Below are 22,047 nucleotides of genomic sequence, written 5' to 3'. Positions count from 1 at the left end.
TAAAGAAGAAAAGAGAGAATAATCCAAATAGATGAAATAAAAAAGAAATGATAAAAGGGATACCACCTATCCCACAGAAACACAAACTACCATCTGAGAATAATATAAACACCTCTACACAAATAAACTAGACAATCTAGAAGGAATGGATAAATTCCTGGACACATACACCCTCCCAAGACTAAACCAGGAAGAAGTTGAAGCCCTGAATAGAACAATAACAGGCTCTGAAATAGAGGCAATAATTAATAGCCTACCAACCAAAAAATGTCCAGGACCACACAGATTCACAGCCAAATTCTACCAGGGACACATGGAGGAACTGATACCATTCCTTGTGAAACTATTCCAATCAATAGAAAAAGAGGGAATCCTCCCTAACTCATTTTATGAGGCCAGCATCATCCTGATACCAAAGCCTGGCAGAGACACAACAAAAAAAGAGAATTGTAGACCAGCATCCCTGATGAACATCTATGTGAAAATCCTCAATAAAATACTTGCAAATCATATCCAGTAGCACGTCAAAAAGCTTATCCACAATCAAGTCAGCTTCATCCCTGGGATGCAAGGCTGCTTCAACATACACAAATCAATAAATGTAATCCATCACATAAACAGAACCAACAAAAAGAATCACATGATTATCTCAATAGACGCGGAAAGGCCTTAGACAAAATTCAGCAGCCCTTCATGCTAAAAACTCTCAATAAACTAGGCACTGATTGAACATATCTCAAAATAATAAGTTATTTATAACACACTCACAGCCAATATCATATTGAATGGTCTAGAACTGGAAGCATTCCTTTTGAAACTGGCACAAGACAGAGATGCCCTCTCTCACCGCTGCTATTCAACATAGTGTTGGAAGTTCTGGCGACTGCAGCCAGGCAAGAGAAAGAAATAAATGGTATTCAATTAGGAAAATAGGACGTCACATTATCCCTGTTTGCAGATAACATGATTGTATATTTAGAAAACCCAGTCATCTCAGCCAAAAATCTCCTTAATCTGATAAGCAACTTCAGCAAAGTCTCAGGATACAAAATGAATGTGCAAAAACCACAAGCATTCCTACACACCAATAACAGACAGAGAGGCAAATCATGAGTGAACTCCTATTCACAATTGCTACAAAGAGAATAAAATACCTAGGAATCCAACTTACAAGGAATGTGAAGGACCTCTTCAAGGAGAACTACAAACCACTGCTCAACGAAATAAAAGACGACACAAACCAGTGGAAGAACATCCCATGCTCATGCATAGGAAGAATCAATATCATGAAAATGGCCATACTGCCCAAGGTAATTTACAGATTCAATGTCATCCCCATCAAGCTACCAATGACTTTCTTCACAGAATTGGAAAAAATCTGCTTTAAAGTTCACATGGAACCGAAGGAGAGCCTGCATTGCCAAGACAATCCTACACAAAAATAACAAAGCTGGAGGAATCATGCTGCCTGACTTCAAACTATATTGCAAGGCTACAGTAACCAAAACAGCATGGTACTGGTACCAAAACAGATATATAGACCAATGGAACAGAACAGATGCCTCAGAAATAACACCACACATCTACAACCATCTGATCTTTGACAAACCTGACAAAAAGAAGAAATGGGGAAAGGATTCCCTATTTAATAAATGGTGCTGGGAAAACTGGCTAGCCATATGTAGAAAGCTGAAACTGGATCCCTTCCTTATGCCTTATACCAAAATTAATTCAAGATGGATTAGAGACTTAAATGTTAGACCTAAAACCATAAAAACCCTAAAAGAAAACCTAGGCAATATTCAGGACATACGCATTGGCAAGGACTTCATTACTAAAACACCAAAAGCAATGGCAACAAAAGCCAAAATTGACCAATGGGATCTAGTTAAACCAGAGAGCTTCTGCACAGCAAAAGAAACTACCATCAGAGTGAACAGGCAACCTACAGAATGGGAGAAAATTTTTGCAATATACCCATCTGACAAAGGGCTAATGTCCAGAATCTACAAAGAACTTAAACAAATTTACAAGAAAAAAAACAAACAACCCCATCAAAAAGTGGGACAAGGATACGAACAGACACTTCTCAAAAGAAGACATTTATGCGGCCAACAGACACATGGAAAAATGCTCATCATCACTGATCATCAGAGAAATGCAAATCAAAACCACAATGAGATACCATCTCACACCAGTTAGAATGGAGATCATTAAAAAGTCAGGAAATAACAGATGCTGGATAGAATGTGGAGAAACAGGAATGCTTTTACACTGTTGATGGGAGTGTAAACTATTTCAACCATTGTGGAAGACAGTGTGGGGATTCCTCAAGGATCTAGAAAGAGAAATACCACTTGACCCAGCGATCCCATTACTGGGTATATGCCCAAAGGGTCATAAATCATGTTATTATAAAGACATACCCACACGTATGTTTATTGTGGCAGTATTCACAATAGCAAAGACTTGGAACCAACCCAAATGTCCATCAACGATAGACTGGATTAAGAAAATGTGGCACATATACACCATGGAATACTATGCAGCCATAAAAATATATGAGTTCATGTCCTTTGCAGGCACATGGATAGAGCTGCAAACTATCATTCTGAGCAAAGTATCGCAAGGACAGAAAACCAAACACCACTTGTTCTCGCTCATAGGTGGAAATTGAACAATGAGAACACTTGGACACAGGGCGGGGAACATCACACCCTGGGCTTCTCATGGAGTGGGGGCATGGGGGAGGGATAGCATTAGGAGGAATACCTAATGTAAATGATGAGTTAATGGGTACGGCAAACCAACATGGCACATGTATACCTAAGTAACAAACCTGCATGTTGTGCACATGTACCCTAGAACTTAAAGTTTAATAATAATAATAAAAAAACTAGCATCTTTAAGTGCTAAAAGTCATAAGCTTTATTATGCATCATAATGTTAATGAGCACTTATTTTATTACAGAAGTAGTTTATTGTTTCATCTCTCCAATCAGAGCTCAGTATAAGATAGGAGCTCAATAAATGCTAATTGAAATTAAATGAACCTAACTCAGCATGAGCAGAATCGATGATGTTGTGGCAATCAGAAACTGAAGCAATCCCAGTGTTTCAGATTGCTAAAATTAGGTAAGTGGTAACAACTTTAGCATGGATGCTGAAACACCTTTGAAAATTTCACAGGAATCCCCAATAGGCCTTAAGCTTTCTACATCCTCGTATTTCTTCTTCTTCAGTGTAGTGGAGTAACAGCTCTTTTAGTAAGCAGAAAGAAAACTCAGTACTCTCTTTTGGAAATACCTTATTTTTAACAACACACAGTTGCTATCTATTTTCATAATAATTGTGTATATTCTACATCATGGTCTCCAAAGCGTCAAGATCACAACACAGCTAAACTAGGAAATCCCATCAGTGTAACCAATACGTAAAACTCTTTGGCACAATTTCTCTCATTTTGAAATGCTCACGGCACTCAGCATGGAACACAGCAGCATTGTACACACTGACACTCAACAAATATTTGTTAAATACATTTTGGTGAATTTGTGAAATATCAGCTGCCAGTAATAAAGGTGCTTACAAGAAAAAAAAAAATCTTTATATACAAAGTGACTTTTTATTAAACCTGTGTTACAGTGTATATGACAACCTTCAGTAGAGAGATTTGTGTTCTCTCATCTATTGAATGAATAAGAACTCAATGTTTTAAAAATCATCTTTTTATTAATCATCAGTGTGTGAATAAAGAGAAAAACTGGATTAGTTTGCCGGCATTTTATCAGATCTCTGGTAAATAAAGAAACTATTTGTTCGTTTTGAAATGTATGAGCATGGTTTATGAGCCATCTCTTTTTATGTTTGTTGTTGTTGTTGTTGTTGTTGTTGTTAAAGAGTACTGTTAAATATCGTATTAAGTGAAATGAAAAAAATACCTTTGCATTCTACCCCTCCCATGTTGTTCTGAAATTGATTTATCTACCTGTCTGTAGATATTACACAGTCATTATTAGACATATATGCTTTTCCTCAATTTCTTTTATTGCATTCCTAGGCAGAGAGTTAAGTGTTTGACAGAAGTATCTCCTTATTTCCCATTTCTGTACACAATTTGTACAAACCCCTTGGTTCAGCATGGCATATGATATCAGAAATAGGACAAAGACAAGAGAAATGAAGAGCTCTAATTCTGGAGCGACATGGCCCTAGGTTGGTGTCCCAGTGTCACTATGTATTGATTGTGTGATTTTGCTCAATTAACTGTCATCTCTATGTATCAGTTTAATAATCTGTAAAAGAAAGATAATAATAGCACTTACATCATAAGGTTGTCAGGAAAATATGGAGAGTTAATATTTTTAAGGTGCTTAGAACAGTACCTGGCACATATTAAGTGCTTTATAAAAGTTATTTTTAAAAATTATGCTCAATAAGTACAAGTTCAAGCAAATACACAGGACTCAGGAATAAGCTCTAACACAGAAAAATAACTTGGTTAGAGAGTAGAAAGTTCAAAATTATTTTACCTTTTCCAAAAGAAATCAATTGCTAAAAAGGGAACCCAGTTAAGGGTGTTTTACTTTTTAAAATTGTATTATTATTGTTATTATTATTAGAGATGGGGTCTCACTCTGTTTTCCAGCCTGGTCTCAAACTCCTGGCCTCAAGAGATCCTCCCATCTTGACCTCCCAAATTGTTGGTATTACTGGCGCAAGCCACTATGCCAAGTTGAGGGCATATTCCTTATTAAAACCACACTACAATACAAGAACCCTGTATTAAAATTTATGAAAATGTACTGAATCTGAGATTCAGGCTAAGTTTTCTAGTGAATATGTATATTTCCACCCATAATCACTGGAGAGTGGTTGGAAAAGTGATTGGTAGAACATTCTAAGGTTCTGCTTCCCATATGTCAAGGAATGAAATGAATACAGGAATCCAAATATTTGACAACTCTCTTTATTTGAGTGGTCACTTAAAATTTTGCCAAGATTATTGTCAAAAATTATTGGTACTAGTATTAGGTCTAGGTGTTCTTGACTTCCCTTTTGTCTGCTTAACAAAGGTTTATTTTTCATGACTAAATGAGATAAAAGAAAGTTTGATTCCCCTATCCACAAATGATATAAATTTTTAACTTCATCACTTGGGAAAGTGATGAAAATCCTAGGAAAGGCCATCTTCAAAATACCTCTTTTATTGATTTTAATATTTCTAGATTTACAGAAAAAGCATATGGTATGATGTATGGTATGAGGGAATGGATGTCCAAAATACAATTTACTGTCAGTTTAGCATGACATAGGGATGGCATCGTGATAGCAATTTTAACATTCGTGGTAGTAGTATTGTAGAAAGAAATGGCTAGTTATGTCATGATTTTAAAAATTTCCAGTGTTGTTGAAAACACACAGGTTTATTTTGCACTCATGTTACATATCTGTTGCAAACTAATGGTGGCTTTGTACAGTTACACTAAAAGTCAGCTAACAGAGGACCTCTTCTTGAGTCCTTTCTAGCAAAGGGAAAAGTGGAAAATTCACAGGCATATTATGATTTTTAAAGCTTATGTTTAAGAGTGGCATTTGTTACTTCAGCTTGTTTTCACACCAGTGGTCAAAGTAAGTCATATGGTCAATCCTGCAGTCAGAAGATGAGACAGTGACATAATAAGGGCTGCCCTGAGCCTAGACAATTGTCTAGAACTTGGACCAACAAGCATTTTTGGAGGGTGGATTATCTTATCACTGACAGCATTTAAAATTGCCAATCCATGGTAATAATGGAAAGCAGTCTAGTTTTATTTTTATGAATATTATTTAAAAATTATCTGCACACAGTATAACCTTTTACTACCTACATATCAGATAGCTGGATTTCACTACCCTGATTTTGATACTCATTGGAGAGAAGATCTACTCTTTCCCTAGAGGAAGGTGTCCCATATTTGGGACACCTTCAGAAAATGAGCATCAGAAAATGTTTTGACCACCAATACAACCTATCACAGTGGCTTAAATGGAAATATAAACTGTAGCAATAGAAGCAGAGATATTAGTGATGGTCTAAGGAATAGAGACAAAACACATTAGAGGCCTCTGAAAGAAGAGACTTCTTTCTCTAGGTCAGAGAATGTTTTCTTACATGCTAATAAATAATTTTGCATGTGATGTAATTTTTATTAATGAAGTATTTATATATAAGAAATTTCATCAAAGAAGAACATATGTTTTGTCTATTTTATATTTTATCAAGCATCAACTCTAAACTGACCAAAACTAAGTTATTTTCTACCATAATCAGTAACTGAAAATGTTTCCTTCAGTTTATCACATTTATATCAAATGATAAATGGTTACAAATAACTCTTTGTATGCCATTTTTCCTTTTATTCTCTGTATCTAATCAGTGAATGGGTTTTGCAGGTTTCTCTGGTTTCCATTCCTTCCCTTCTATTCCTAATAGGAACTAGTTCTGGCACTACACATTGTATAACTTCTGGTTTTGTTTATTATCATGCAAATGCAGCTTTCATACTGTTCCAAGCTAAATTCTTACAATACTATCTTAAACCATATCTCAGAGCTGCTCAATTCTTGGAGAGTCTCTTATTTCCTTTTACATATAATAATCTCTATAAATGAATGATGCAATACCCCTGACCCCATCCTATTCAACCATTTAATCACTGACTTGAGTAATGACATAAAGGACAGGCTTATCAAGTTGGTAGTAACTGGAAAGGAAGTGAATAGAGATTCAACACTACCACAGTAAGCTGGAGTAAAAATGAGTTTAAAAATATGACATGCCATTGACAAATATCAGCTTAAAAAATACATCATATTTTCCCCCTTAACATTCTAAACATTTAATATATTATCTCTCCATCTTAAATTTGAACACATTTTGCTCAGAGAATTTAATAAAACTTAGCTAGGTTTAAGAAGTAATTTGTGATGTGATATGTAATTCCGAATTTATTTTATGTCACTTCATAATGTATATTTTACCCATTATACTGCTTAAGAGGAGCTCAAGCTTTAAGTGATCAAAACTCACTTGAGGATGTGTTTGGCATAGAATTTCTATTTTAGCTTCTGCTTTTCCCTCTAGGTGGATTGTAAAAGGTTGAGGTTAAATTACTTTTACATTTTAAAGTGCATTAACTTCATAACATTTCTGCCCTGAAATGCTACACTAATTTGATATTTGTCCTATATCCATTTTCTATCTAATTTAGACAGAAATCTGAGTTGACCTTAATTGTATTTTCTTTCCTTTTAAACTACAATCTTCTATTAGCAATTTTTGGACTCATAAATGGAAATTTTGTCATCTTAAAAAGTTATTTTTTCCTTTTAAATTTAGAGGTTTTGATGAGAAATTTAATAATCCTGTCGACTATAAAATATATAGCATTAGTCTTTTGTGACTTGCATCAGTAGAAAAGGTTGGGGCCTGCTTTAGCTAGGTGCATGAAAAATGTACTCTCACCTTCACATAACTCAAAATGGCTTACACAATTCAGTTCAAACTCTCAAACAAGTTCACCTTTGGTGTAAGTTAAAGTTTGAAAACCAAATGGAATACTGTACATTGAAAATGATGACCTAAAAGAAAGCTGGAAATTATAAATTCATCATATTTTTACGTAATACATTACTATTTTTGCTTAAGTTAACACATTTTATTTTTCTTGATGCTTATTATAAGAAAAATCAGTTGCTATTTTTTACATTTGAAACATCTCTTAATTCTTTTTCGTTTTAATGAGATTAGTGAAAATATTTAATTGTTCTTACTTGAATTAATAATATTAGAAATTAAAGCAAAATGTATAAATAGTAATTGATCCTGTAATTGCTAGAAATAATAAAAAATATTTAGTACTCCATATAAGGGTAAGTGTACTGCAGGTCCAATTTATTTGCATATTTGGAGAATGTTTATTCAGTGTCTGTGTTGTGCTTAGGGCTGCTGGGGAATAGGCTTACATAAATGAATGTGACATGATTTTTATCTGAGAACTAATAAGCTACTGCTGTTCTATTTAAGCTACAGCTGCGTGGCATAGTTTTCTCTAGTAGTCTTCCAATACTCTCAGGGTTGCTACCAATGGAGTATTCTAACATTCTTGCAGTTGAACTGGAGTCCAAATGAGCAAATAAAGAAAAAAAATAGCAACACATACACTGAGACATCCCACAAAAAGTAGTATCATTTAGAAAATATCACTATAAGCCTCTAAAGAAATATAACTGATAGAGAAGATGCTTGAACATTTGAGAACTATACTCTCAAATAATTTGCTGTTGAGTAATATATTATTTAATGGAGAATTGTTACAAATAGAAAATTAACAGAAAATCTGTCTCATAAGCATAGATTAAAGGAAAGAAAATACAAGAAAATTAATTTAGGATGTAATATGCAATACAATATATAGAAGTGTTTGTGAGTGAATGTGTGTATGTGTGTGTGTGTTTGAATGTATGTAAATATAGTCATAGAGTTCAGATCTGCATGTAAACTCATAGACTCTGAATATATGTACTATGTTTTAAATAATAACAAAAGTGACATAATGCAAAAAACATCGATATCCTAGTTTAGAACTATATAATCTCAGAAAAATAAATAAATATGCAAACATACAAAAGTCTTTTCTTGAAACACTATTGAAAGGAGGGGAGAATGGAAATATAAAAATTCCAAAAGTACCCTGGGTAGGTGGAGAGTAGAGATAGGAAAATGAAAGAATGAAAAATTAAGATGATAGCATCTTAATGGGCAGGTGACACATTATGGAATAGAGATTTTTGGTGAAATATAATTTTCATATTAGATATATCAGAGTAAAACATTTCAATTATTAGTATTGGCAAAGGGGAGAAAATTATTAATGAGAGACAGATGTGCAATGAGATTAAATTAAGTTATAATTTAAAAAAGTAAATAGCCATTTGAGTAAATCAATACAACGAATTTAAGAAAAAAGGAAAATAAAAGTAAAGATACTTTTTGCCATTAAAAGTAATGGCAAAAACCACAGTTACATTTGTACCAAACTAATAGCAAGAGGTAACACAGATTTCCCACAAAAATAACTAAAATGATGGATTAAAAATGAAATAATTCTTCTGTGTATTCATAAGTTGATAGGAAGAATATTCTGAAACCAGAATAGAAAAGAAACCATGCAAAGAGGGGACACTGAGATCTCCACAGTATTTGCTGAGTCAGATGGATTTGAGCTTCTTTTGTTTTATTCTCATGGGGCTCAAAGTACAAATGACAAAGCTCAAATTTTGTCCAAGATAGAGTGCCTAAGGGGTACCCATAAATGTAAGACCCCAAAGGTCTGTGGCCTTGAAATATATTGGAAATGTGTATCGGAAATGTAAGTAGGTAATTTATTTTTTAATAGTCCGTAGGATCATATCACACCAACATGGAATAGCTTGGAGATCATGTTAAGCAGGATGTCAGGCACAGAAAGCTAAATACTACATGCTTTCACTCAGGTAGGAGGAAAAGAAAAAAGGAATTCCTGAAAGTAGAGAGGTAGAGAGTAGAATTGTGGGTATTAGAGGGTGAGAAGTATGGGAAATACCAGGGAGAGTGGAAGATGGGAATAGATTTGTCAAGGGATACAAAGTTACAGCTAGATAGGAGAGATGGATTCTGGCATTCTGAAGCACTGCAGGGTGAATGTGCTTAACTATGATTTATTGTATGTTTGCAAAAATCCAGTAAGTACCAATATCTGTGAAATGCAGTTCTTCTGTGCAGTTGTTCATCTATCAGCATGGACAAAATACACCATTTATGATAGCTAGGAACACTGGCATACTGTTACCATAATATTGACTAATGAAAAAATTACACTTTGGAGTCTGGTTCCTTTTTCTAAAACAGAAATGCTTATTTGTAAAGATATGTTCCTTCCTCAGGTATTGCAGGTAAATTATTTTAACTTTTATATCTAAGGAGAATACTCCTGAGGCTCAGGAGCTTCATACTTCTAGTGACACAGCTAGTAAGGGACAAACCTGAAAATATAAACCAATTTTAAATCTATGATTTTTTTTTTTTTCTGGTAACCGAATTGCTTCATGCTCTGTGCTAGAAAATTTAGCATAACAGTAAGATTATCTGTAATATGGATATTTATAACTTGAAATATATAACTGTTAAAACTTTTCAAGTTATTTTTCATAGCTGAAACTATATCTAATATGTCAGAACATAAAAAGCAAGTGGAGAAGATGCCTGAGTTAATATAAAGAGATTTCATAATTTTCATTCCTAAGGTTCTTGTCTTTTAGCCGTGAGAGAATCCTGTAATTTTTCATTTAGAAACTACTCAGGAACAAATCTACCTAGGTTGCTTATCTGGTTTCTTCACTGATAATAGATTTGTAACCAGCTTTTAGAGAGTGATGAAAAGGGCTGCTAGTAGGAGGCACAACAGTTACATCAATAAGTGAGATTAAATTAATTTAGGAAAAAGAGGCAAGCCACATAAAACTGTTAAAATAACAGCTCCTACATTTCATCAGGTTTCATTTAGTTCATGGGCAAAAAGCTAAATTCTCAATATATTATCAAAAGTTTTTCCCTCAATATTAAGTAAATTTGAATGAATAGTAGTTTTATTTTGTAGTCTGTTTCATAGAAAAATGTAAAACACATAAATTGAAATATTTACCCAGTGAGAAATCATTTTTCTCCTTTTTGCTTTTTTTTTTTTTCTAACTTGGTGCATTTTAGTGTTGAGTGAGCTAACAATCACCTGGTTGTATGGTTAAAAACAACTTCTAGAGACCCGAAGTTCACAGATCTGGAGTTTTATAACCATGAATAACCCCAAGGCAAGTTGTTAGTGGATTGGCTGCAATCTGAGAAACCTTGATGTCAATAAAGCTTCATCAAGTCCCAGAAGTAACATGGAGATACAAAATTCCTCTTAGATTCTGGTCTCTAGAGGAAATAAGCAAGAAGGTGATAATGTAAGGAGATGAAAATATAGTGGAAAGGTTATAGAAAAAAAGAGGAACACACAAATTACAGTTATATTTCATATTGGATTTTTAATTATTTTTAAAATGTTATTTCAATAAATACATACTTTAAAAATCACTAAACTTCTTGTCCTTTCCATTTTTGTTATTTTTTAGGATAAAGAATTATCTTAATTATAGTCATCTGACTGTTTCAGTTAAAGAAACCTGGGGGAGTGGGTAGCACTATATAATATGACTATAATATTGCAGAGAGTTTTTTGGCCAGTTTATTGTTTTTCCTGGCACTTAGAATTTTAATAATTATTTGTAATTCGTGTACACTGGATGTTTCTTCTTTCTCCTATATAATTAGATTTGTTCTTTTAACATCATCTTGATACTGACTTTTACTGATAATAAGTTGCTAGAGAATTTGGATTTGTATTAACATTTTTGTGAGCAAAGCCAATTTATTTTTCTGAAAAAAAAAAAAAAAAAGACAGAACAGTTTCTATAATGGCCAGTTGAAACAAGAAATTCACTTCTGTCTTTCTAATTATGCCTGAGTCTGTTGAGTTTTAGTGTGCTGCGCTTTATCAGTTCTCTCGGGTGCTTGTTTAATTGGGTGACAAATGTAAGGATATGACGGCCTCAGTATAAAACTTTAGCTAGTCTGTGTGCAGGCATTATCTGTCCTATTATTAAAAAAAAATGAAGTCAGAAGCTTTTGATATGCTTAAGGAATTCAGAAATGTTTGATAGTGCTGAAACTTCAAACAGCTATAATAAAAAATATTTTAAGTTTTTAATCATAAGCAATAGGATATGTTTTAATAAATATTTCAGAAGAGTAATATTAAATATGGAATTTCAGAGGAGAAATTGAAGATTTTTGGTAGAAGTATTTACTTGAAATAAAATAGTGGGCACTCTGAGATATGTTCTAATATACTATATTGGCTCCTATATTGAGAAGGAGAAAATTAAAAGTAATAATAATGAAATAATTTTATTAAATGTTAAACAACCAAAATGTGTGTATCTAACGAGGTTCCCTGTTTTAGTACCCTAGTATAGCAGAGAATCTTATGAAAAGACGGTTGGTTGGGATTTTGACAGTGACAGATTGCTTTGTGTGCTCTGCTAGCTGTGATTCGCTGTCAATGCCCTTGATTCTGCTGCCATCGTCCTCCAGGATGGTGATAGGTGTTTTTATTTCATTCAACAGTTGACATTTGCACCTGAACATTTTTAGTGACTCTGTCAAAGAAAGCAAAACAGATAATTCAGTTTCTACGTTTTTGTATCATTTGGAGCATCAGCTTGCAGTTTGCTTGACTGAGACGCTAGGTGAATATCAATCGAGCAGATTGGGTAGATGTAGAAGTGTTTTGATAAATAAAATTATAGAGTAGGAAGTACGAATTAATAAAAGGATTAGTTATGTTTAGTGTGACATTTTGCTTCTCAGTCTTGGCAACAGGTTTTTTTTTTTTTTTTTTTTTCAACTTTAGTGGGATTTGCATACTTGTAAGTTAGTCTGTGCAAGCAGTCCCCATCCATTTTGGCACCAGGAACTGGTTTCATGGATAAATTTTTTTCTATGAACTTGGTGGAGGGAATGGTTTCAGGATTATTTAAGTTTATTACATTAAGGTGCGTTTTATTTCTATTAATATTACATTGTAATGCGTAATGAAGTAATTATACAATTCACTGTAATGTGGAATTAGTGGGATCTCTGAGCTTATTTTCCTGCCACTAGACAGTCCCATCTGGGGGCGATGAGAGACAATGACAATAAAAGGCAATGAGATTACAGAGCATAGAACAAACAATAAAGATTAAAAAGTAAAATCAATCTTTAATGTTTTAGTTCTTCAGATAGCTTTCATTTGTAAAATAAATATAATCAATGCTGCTTTAGATTGCACTTTTTGAATGTAAAGAAACAAAAAAATACCCTGGCTCCTGAGTTCCCTGAAATATCATTTCTCTGGCCCAGGAAAAGTGGCATTCAGGCCAGATAGTAACTGTAGCAACTACAGTCACTGCCTAATAACTCTCACCAGAGTGCAAAGGAAATGCCACAGCCCTGAACCAGGTTGAAAACTGTACCTATTATTTGCAACTCCCTGTGGCAATAAAGTTTTACTTTTCCTATTATTAATATTGAAAACCTCAGAAAACTCATTAGCCAACTGTAGAGTCACAACACATCCCTTTAGATTTCCTGTAATGAAGTTCAAGTCTACCATTCATGTAACACCATCAGTTATAGCTGTCACAAATATAGATTTTATAAAAATGTCAGTTTTCCAAATGTATATTCATGCAGTTAGGAAAGTAATGAAAGCTTTTTTATGGCTATATGTATTTTTTATAATTGCCACGATTGTAAGCTCTGTGTTATCAAATAAATAAATAAATAAATAAATAAATAAATAAATAAATAAATAAATAACATCTGTAGGAGTGAGTTTACAGACTTGGCATTTCCAAGGCCAATCAAGTGCCACACATTTATTTTCCATGGCAACCATGGTTTAAGCACAAAACGGTACTGATGTTATTTGGCAACTTTGTCCTAACTAAATTGTTTCCAGTTTTGCTTATTCCATATTACACCAAATCAATACTTTAAGAACCTGAGAAAACTTCTGTTGTCTAGCCATTGTGTAGTTTTATATTTTAATCTGTACTCAAAGGATTAGCATAGTCTGTCTCAATAGGTTTACATGTGGATAGTTGTGGGTGGTGTGCTTATTTTTGTATTATTTTGATGGAGGATAATTTATAGGGTATGAAGAAGTGGGACAGTCATTGTAGTCGTGCCTGGACTCATGGTGACAAACACAAATGAAAACTGCACTGAAGCAATTGCTCTTCAAGAAGACATACTCAATTTTGTTCCTAAATAGAGTGCCTTGTTTTTTGTATTGTTCTCATGTAATCTTCAGTTTACTTCAAATAAATATATTTTGCTCTACATTTTTTTTCCTATGGTTAAATTTTATAATTCACAGTTATTCTGCATATTTTATGGATATACATGATATTGTTTATAATAATACTTTCATTCCTCATGTTTCAAGTGTCACTATTTCTCTGGTAAAAAGCAAATAAAAAACCAAACACTACCTTTTAACAATGCAGTATTTTAAATGAATAATTCTAGTTTTTTTTTTAATTTGGTTTATTGAAATTATGAGGAATAAATTAGAGGATATAGTTGTCAACTTCAAGTAATTTGCATAGATGCATAATTCAACAATGGTATAAGCTCCCTTGCATTGAATGTATTTATCCATGTTTGTGTTTTTTATGTGAAGATGTGAGTCATACTGGATGGATAATATACACTGTTTTAAACTGTAACTGTATGTTTGGAGAAGGCCCAAGAAAATATTGACAATGTTAAATTTATTTTAAGTCACTATATTAATGATGTAAAACACACTAAATATAATGCTTACTTTTGTGTTGAGATGCAAGAAAATTTTGCATTGATATATTTTTTATTTGAGGACATGTAGCATTTTTATGTGAATTTTCACTTTTCCCACAAAATGTACTGTAAATACTAAAACAGTTGTGAAAATTAAGAAACATTTTGCTACTGAAATGTTTATTTTGAGATGAATGTTTTGTTTTTAATGCATCTTATAATTAATCATATGTTTGAAACTTCATTCTTTAATAAAATAAGCTTCAGAAATATTTCAACTGGGTAAAAAAGTAGGATTACATTGAATTACAGTCTGATGTTAAATGCTTAATAGAATGTTGAAATAAGACTTAATGACTATCAGAGGAAAAATATTAAATGGTAAAATTACCTTTAAACTCAATATTCACATTTGAAAAAATATAAGGCACTATCTTCACTGGAGAAATGAAGGGAAGTTATATATATTCTTATTTTTTAACATCAACATTTTATAAAGCATTTTGTTAATTTAATACCTTTAGCAATATGTAATGGTAAAAGATCTTATATGTTTGGTGACAGAAAAGATTGTACTGTTTTAGGAAATAATAGAAACTAATCAACTCTTGTATCTTATTCTTCAGAATCCTAGTTGGAAGTAATATAAGAATATGCAGGATGTTATATTTCAAAGCATTAATAAATTAATACTTAGAATAAAAGTTAATTTATTTGGCCTTCAATCAAAGTTATATTAACCAGTAGATTCGTAGCAATATTTTTTGTTCATGAATGACCCAATATACTACACCATTATAATTGACTTCTACATCAATCTAGACCAATTAAATTGTGTTTTATTGTAACTTTACTGCCAGAGAGAGAGAGAGAGAGAGAGAATTAATTACATTGATTAAGCCAAGCAAAGTTTCCAAAACTTGATAACTATAAAGCTTGGAAAGCCAGTGTGATGCTTAGAATGGGTATTTGATTTGTGAGTCAGGAGGTCTAAGTCCCAGTTCTAGCTCTCATTTCATACCACATGATCCTAAAGTAGCTTGATAGCATCCCTGGCTCCAGATACAGTATCTCTTTTATATAATGAGATGGTGAGACTAAATGATTTCAAAGTTCTCATAGCTTTAAAATTTTAGATATATTAGCAATATGTAATAGTAAATTACATATTTACCATTTCCTTCTCTTCTACATTTCCTTCAAGAGGTTCCCCAAAAATTCAATAAATTTTATTTTGTAATAAATCTTTCTAACTAAAAATAAAATATTTATCCACTAATTTAATCGAACAATTTTTAATTTCTACCATGTGCCCAGTACTGTGTATAATTATGCATAGAAAGTTTATAGTTAATTAAAGGAGATAATAGAAATAAATTATTGCCCTGTAGTTTTATGATTGGCGTAATAAAACATAATGGAAACTTTGGGGTAAAATAAAATAAATTCAAGTTATCTTGGAGAATACCTTCAGATTTTGTTGTTGTTGCTGTTGTTGTTGTTGTTGTTGTTGTTGTTGTTGTTTGAGACGGAGTTTCACTCTTATTGCCCAGGCTGGAGTGCAATGGAGTGATCTCAGCTCACTGCAATCTCTACCTCCCTGGTTCAAGTAATTCTCCTGCCTCAGCCTCCAGAGTAGCTGGGATTACAGGTGCCCACCACCACACCTGGTGATTTTTTTGTATTTTTAGTAGAGATGGAGTTTCACTGTGTTGGTCAGGATGGTCTCGAACTCCTGACCACAGATGATACACCCTCCTCGGCCTCCCAAAGTGCTGGGATTACAGGCTTGAGCAACCGCACCCAGCCCCCCTTGAGAGTTTTAATACCTAATTCTTCGTATATCTACTCCTCAGATAATTTTTAACTCTGGGGAAACAGTGCTTTTGCTTTTGTTTAAACAACTGTTTAAAACAAACTGTTTAAAACAAAAATAATTTTGCTTCAAACATTTTTTACAAGTAAACCTATGGGGTCTTTTTCTGATACCCCTGTATTCACTAGGATTTGTATGTTGAATATAAACTATATAAATTTAACAAACTTTTGTCTTATTAAGTATAATGATTCATTTGCAAATACTCTAAAAAGTATTTCTATAGGCAAAGGAAACCTGCACAGAAATTATCATAAGAATAATTGAATATTTAAAATAAATTGCTTATTTATTCATCCTTTTTATTGCTATTTAGAGGTGAACTTACAAGAAAAAAAACTATTTTTTTCATGCTAGGTGAATATATTGTTTGGAATAGTAGGTACTTATAAAATAAAAATGAAATATGGGTATTAACCTGTTCCTAGTCGAAAGTTAATTTATCATCTGTATATCTTCAATTATAGAACAGTGGCAATTGTAGCCTTGAAATAAAACAAAATAAATATGACATACACTAAGATGATCAAAAATAGATTGTATTGGATTTTCAAATAAACTCATATTAGTAATTGAAAGAAATAGTTTGTTTTTCATAATCTTTCACGGTATCAGATTTCAGCATTTTGTTTTTGCCAAACCATATTAGAATAATTATACATTTGAAAGGATATAAGTATGAAAATTCAAACTTGCGTTGTAGTACATACGCATGGATGATTGCCTAAAACAGATAGGTAAGTACATAGATGTCTAGATATCCACATGTATGTAGATATAGATATAGATGATATGGTACCTACCTTGATATAATTCACAAGGAAAATTAATATTAACCAATTACTGTTAGCAAATGTTAGAGGTAAAATAAAATAACATTTATACGGCGAAGGACATAAAGTGTTCAAATTTGAAAACATTTCAGCAACCATGGCCTAGACTAAAAAATAGGACATTACTAGATCATAAGTATTTCTCCTAATGCCCTCTTACCATCATTCCTATATCCAAAGGGTGACCACCATCCTGTATTCTAACACTAAAAGTTTATTTTACCCAGTTTTGAGCTATATATTAATGGAAGTTCAAAATTAGGCAAAATAAACTTCTAGTGTTAAAATATTGAAACATTTATATAATGTTTCTTCAACATTATGTTTGTGAGATTTGTTCATGTTCGGTATTCTGTGGACAGCATACATAAAAATTTATTCTTACTGTAGTACAGTATTCAAATCTTCTATTTACTTCCACAATGTATTACTGATTGCCAATTGATGTGGTTTGGCTCTGTGTCTTCACCCAAATCTCATCTCAAAATGTAATCCCCACATGTTGAGGGAGGGACCAGTGGGAGGTGGTTGGATCATGGGTGTGGTTTCCCCCAAAACTGTTCTCGTGATAGTAAGTTCTCAGGAGAGCTGGTGGTTTTAAAAGTGTGTCACTTCCTCGCTCTCTTTTGCCTGCCACCATGTAAGATATATCTTGCTCCCCTTCACCTTCTGACTTCGGCCATGATCTTAAGTGTCTAAGGCCTCCCCAGCCATATGGAACTACAAGTCGATTAAACTTCTTTCCTTTATAAATTACCTAGTCTCTGGTAGTATCCTTATACCAGTATGAAAATGGACTAATACACTAATGTAATATGTTTCTGTTCGGAGTTACTAAGAATAATTGATACGAACCTCTTTGAAAGTGCCTTTTGTACATACATGTTCACATTTTTGTTGACTGTGTATCTAGCTCATATAATGTGCCTATGTCTATTATGTAGATACTTTCAAGGAATTTTCTAAAGTGATTGTACGAGTTTACACTCCCAGCAAAAGCGTATGAGAATTCCAGTTTCTCCACTGTATTGTCACCACTTGGCATTGTCTGGCTTCGTATGCTTATAAGACTTTCTGGTGAATGGATAGTAGTTTCTATGTTTTAATTTCCAGCTCTTTGATAATAAAGTTGAAAACTATTTCAAAATGACTGGATGTTTAGATATCTTTGTTATCAAGTGTGTTTTCAGTGTTGCTCTTGCCATATTATTATTAGTTTGTATAACTTATTTATATATTCTAGATATGAACCTTTTGCTGTATATATGAATCGCAACTATGTTAATCAATATTTTTAAAAACAAAGAAATTGTGTTGTGAATAAATTTTAGTACTAATTATGTAAGATTCAATCTTTATGTCTATTTAAAAAATAAGTATCAATTCTTATATTAAATGTTAAGATATCAGAAATTCAATATGAGTCTAATATAGTTAATATTCTCTAGTATAGTTTCTACCTTCTCAACCCAAAGTGTTTTGAACGATTAAAAAATGGAAATATTTATTTCTAGAAAAGGAGACAACTGAAGTGGACAGTATGATAGAGTATATCTAAGGTAAACAGGGGCAAAATGTGTAAAAGGAAATAACTGGTATAGCAGTTTGTCAGGATGCAGGTATCAATAACAAATTTCACTACTCCTCCACCTCAACTCCTGATATTTCAGATGTGCTTTTCCTGTTACAATATAGGATAGGTAAAATCTCCTCTTAAATATTAACATTCATTGTGTAGTTGTCCAGATGAGATGTAGGTCTCTAGAAGAGAAAATTGATTTCAGATGGAAAGTCTTAGATTATGCCTCTTTGGGCATAACTCTATTGTAAAAGAGCTAATTGTACTTATCAGTATTCCGGTGTTTTATCTTCATAATCAATGGCTGATAAAATTACTCAGAAGTTACTTTGATATAACCTAATGTAACTAGGAAATAAATAAAATAATTCATGAGAAATACACTGTGAAAAGGTAAAGGCCATGATATTTGGGTGCTGCAAATAAAGAATAGTCTTGAAGCGCAATTACTCCTAGTCTCAACCATTTTCATGTCTGGTAAAAAGCTAAGGGAAACATAAAAGTAGAAAAAACATGGCAGTTGCTCCTCTGGCTAAGTATTTTGTTTCATTGCTTAAATTTCCATCATGGGAATTTGTTAGGTTTATTATTAAAAACGATGGGTTGGAACAAACAAGTAAACTGCTATTCTGTGTTTTGGCACAGTTAGCATCCCTGTAGTAAATTTATTTTTATTTTTTTCTTTCCATTTTTATTCATTTTATTATTATTGTAAAAAATTAAATAAGTATGGGTACATGTACTAATGCTGACATTGGTAAGGCATATGGAGTCCTTAAATGGAATACAATTTAAAGATAGATTTATTTCATATAAAGTGCTAGAGTTTGTAAAATTTTATATTAACCCAGATAGTGATAAGTAAATTCAGATGTGAAGGATAGAGAACGAAATAAAACTGTAAGTATGATATGCTAAATTTATATGACGGCATATTATGAAAGGTGATAAAGTAAAGCAATATATAAAGATAGAGATATTCAAATATTCTCAAAATGTATATCTATTATTTAATTGTCTCACATGTATTCTCAACAACAGAGTAGGTGAATATAAGAGACTCTCTGTAATGGGGTAATATTATTTACCTTCTTTCAAGGATGAAGTGTTAGAGGATTTTGCCTTCCCTTTTCCAAGACCACATATGTCAATGAGTATGAACTCGATGCCAGTTTTACTTAGAAAACTTTATTAAAAAGGCAAGCATGGGTGTGTGTTTGTATTTGTGTGATATGTGTTGGTTGGCAATAGTGAAACCACATGATAGGAGAAAATGAAAATTTAAATTACCTTATACCCTAAGTATTATCTTTGATGCTTTTATTTTTCCCTTTGCCCTTAGGTTGTTACTAATTTATATTTAAATATTAATTATACATACATATATCAACACTATAAATTATTTCTCTAAACAAAATAAGTTCTATTCACTATCATCAGTGGGGAAGAGTAGCTGGAGAATAATTCAAAGTTTTTGTAGTGTTAAGGAAAAAGTAATTTTTTGCCCATGATAAACTACATTGTCAACTCTGGCTATGTACACATAGTTAATCTTGGTTACTCTGAAGGCCTTATCATTTAGAAAATATAATAGAGTTATCATGACACAAACATGCACTCAATGCATTTGAGTTAATGCATCTGTATCCATCATTGATTATCGCCTCTAAGTTGATGACTTCCAAATTAGTAGTCCCATCGTTGACATAACTTCTAAGATATAAACTTGTGTTGCCACTCCTACTAAATATTTTCACCAAAGAGAGTAAACATGTTCAAAACTGAGCTCCCTTAAATGTCCTCCACAGTGGGCTTCTTAGCTTCATATTTTTAATGTTATCACTAATACTGGAAACCTCAGTAGCCTTTCTCTCTACCAGTGAACATTTTCAGTGTTTCATAATGTCATTTCATAACCTTGTTATGTCTTGTTTTTTACAATTGAACTTCTTCAGATAAAGTTTATTTTCACTATTTACTTTAGACTTTCATCATCTTCATGATGGCCTTAATGTCTTTCCTGCTCCATAGTACGAAGTTTTTCCTTATGTTGCCTCCTCTTAATCAATACCTTTCTCTTAATCAGTACCCCTGGGCTGATGCAAGAACTTAATATGTTCTATGGATATGTGAGCGAACAAAATAGACAAAATCTCCTGCACTTTTAGAATGTGGAGCTCTCATTCTAGTGAGAGGTGTCAACATTAATCATAAAAAATGTAAATTGTACAGCATTTTATGAGCTGATATCTACTGTGAAAAAGGTAGAACAATGTAAGAAATAAAAAAGAAAATGTTGGAAGAGTTTGGGGTATTCACTTTAAATAGGTTAGTCCAAGTAGTCCCAAGAGAATGAGATTTGAGCAAAAATTGGAAGGAAGTGAAGGATTAGCTGGAAAATAGTTTGAGGAAGAACATTCCAGGTACTAGAACAAAAAGTTAAATACCCCAAGGCATCTGCATAATGTAATCAGTATGTATGTTTGAGATACAGCAAGGCAGAATAAATAAGAGAGGAGACAGATTTAGGGAGGTAACAGGGAGCTGGGTAATATGGTGTCTTCCTAGTCCTATAAAAGACTCTTAAGTCATACCCTGAATAAGAATGGGAAACCATTAAATGTTTGTAAACAGTGGAACGAAGTGATCTAAATTGTATTTTGCAAAGACCAGTCTGGTTATTAATAAAGAATATCTTATTGAAAACACAAAGGTTCTGACAATACTATTCTGCTTTAAATAGTTTTAAATCTTCAGGATTAAATCTTCAGTATAAATTTTCAACCTCCTATAATTCATTAAATTTAGTCTCCTCATCTCCTGATACTATCCCTCCCAAGACACACATGAAAAAATCAGTCCACATATGAGAATACATATTTAAGTACTAAATCTGTGAGCTGCAGACCAAAATTGGATGGAAATGGTAAGATAACACAGGTAGAATCATCAAGGAATACTTTGTGTAAATGTTTGAACATGAGCTTAATTTTGAGGATAGATAAAACTGATTAGTCAAAGTTGAGAAAGGAGAAGTTTCTAATCCAAGTGGGGTGGGAGTGGAGGATGTTGTATGATCAAAGGCCTAGAATGAATGCCAAACTGAACAGGGAGATACTGGCGTATTGGAAAGAACTGGGTCAGATGGAAGGCAGAGAGTTAAGAATTTCATGCCAACATAAAAATGGGAAAAATATAGATTTTTAGGTAAAAGAAAATAATAAAATCAGTTTTGAGAGCGTAGCCTGGCAGATGGCTCTGATCTATTGAGTAAAAACAAACACAAACAACT

General features: G+C 32.8%; 1 protein-coding gene across 2 annotated transcripts in view; it reads left to right on the top strand.

Annotated features, from left to right (window-relative positions):
• Positions 1 to 22,047, top strand: part of BRINP3 (BMP/retinoic acid inducible neural specific 3) — a 393,483-nt gene that overhangs the window by 224,707 nt on the left and 146,729 nt on the right. The gene's annotated exons all lie outside the window — the stretch shown is intronic.

This window comes from Piliocolobus tephrosceles, chromosome 1, assembly GCF_002776525.5.
Source record: "Piliocolobus tephrosceles isolate RC106 chromosome 1, ASM277652v3, whole genome shotgun sequence".
NCBI lineage: Eukaryota > Metazoa > Chordata > Mammalia > Primates > Cercopithecidae > Piliocolobus > Piliocolobus tephrosceles.
This window is presented reverse-complemented; position numbering and strand designations above follow the sequence as displayed.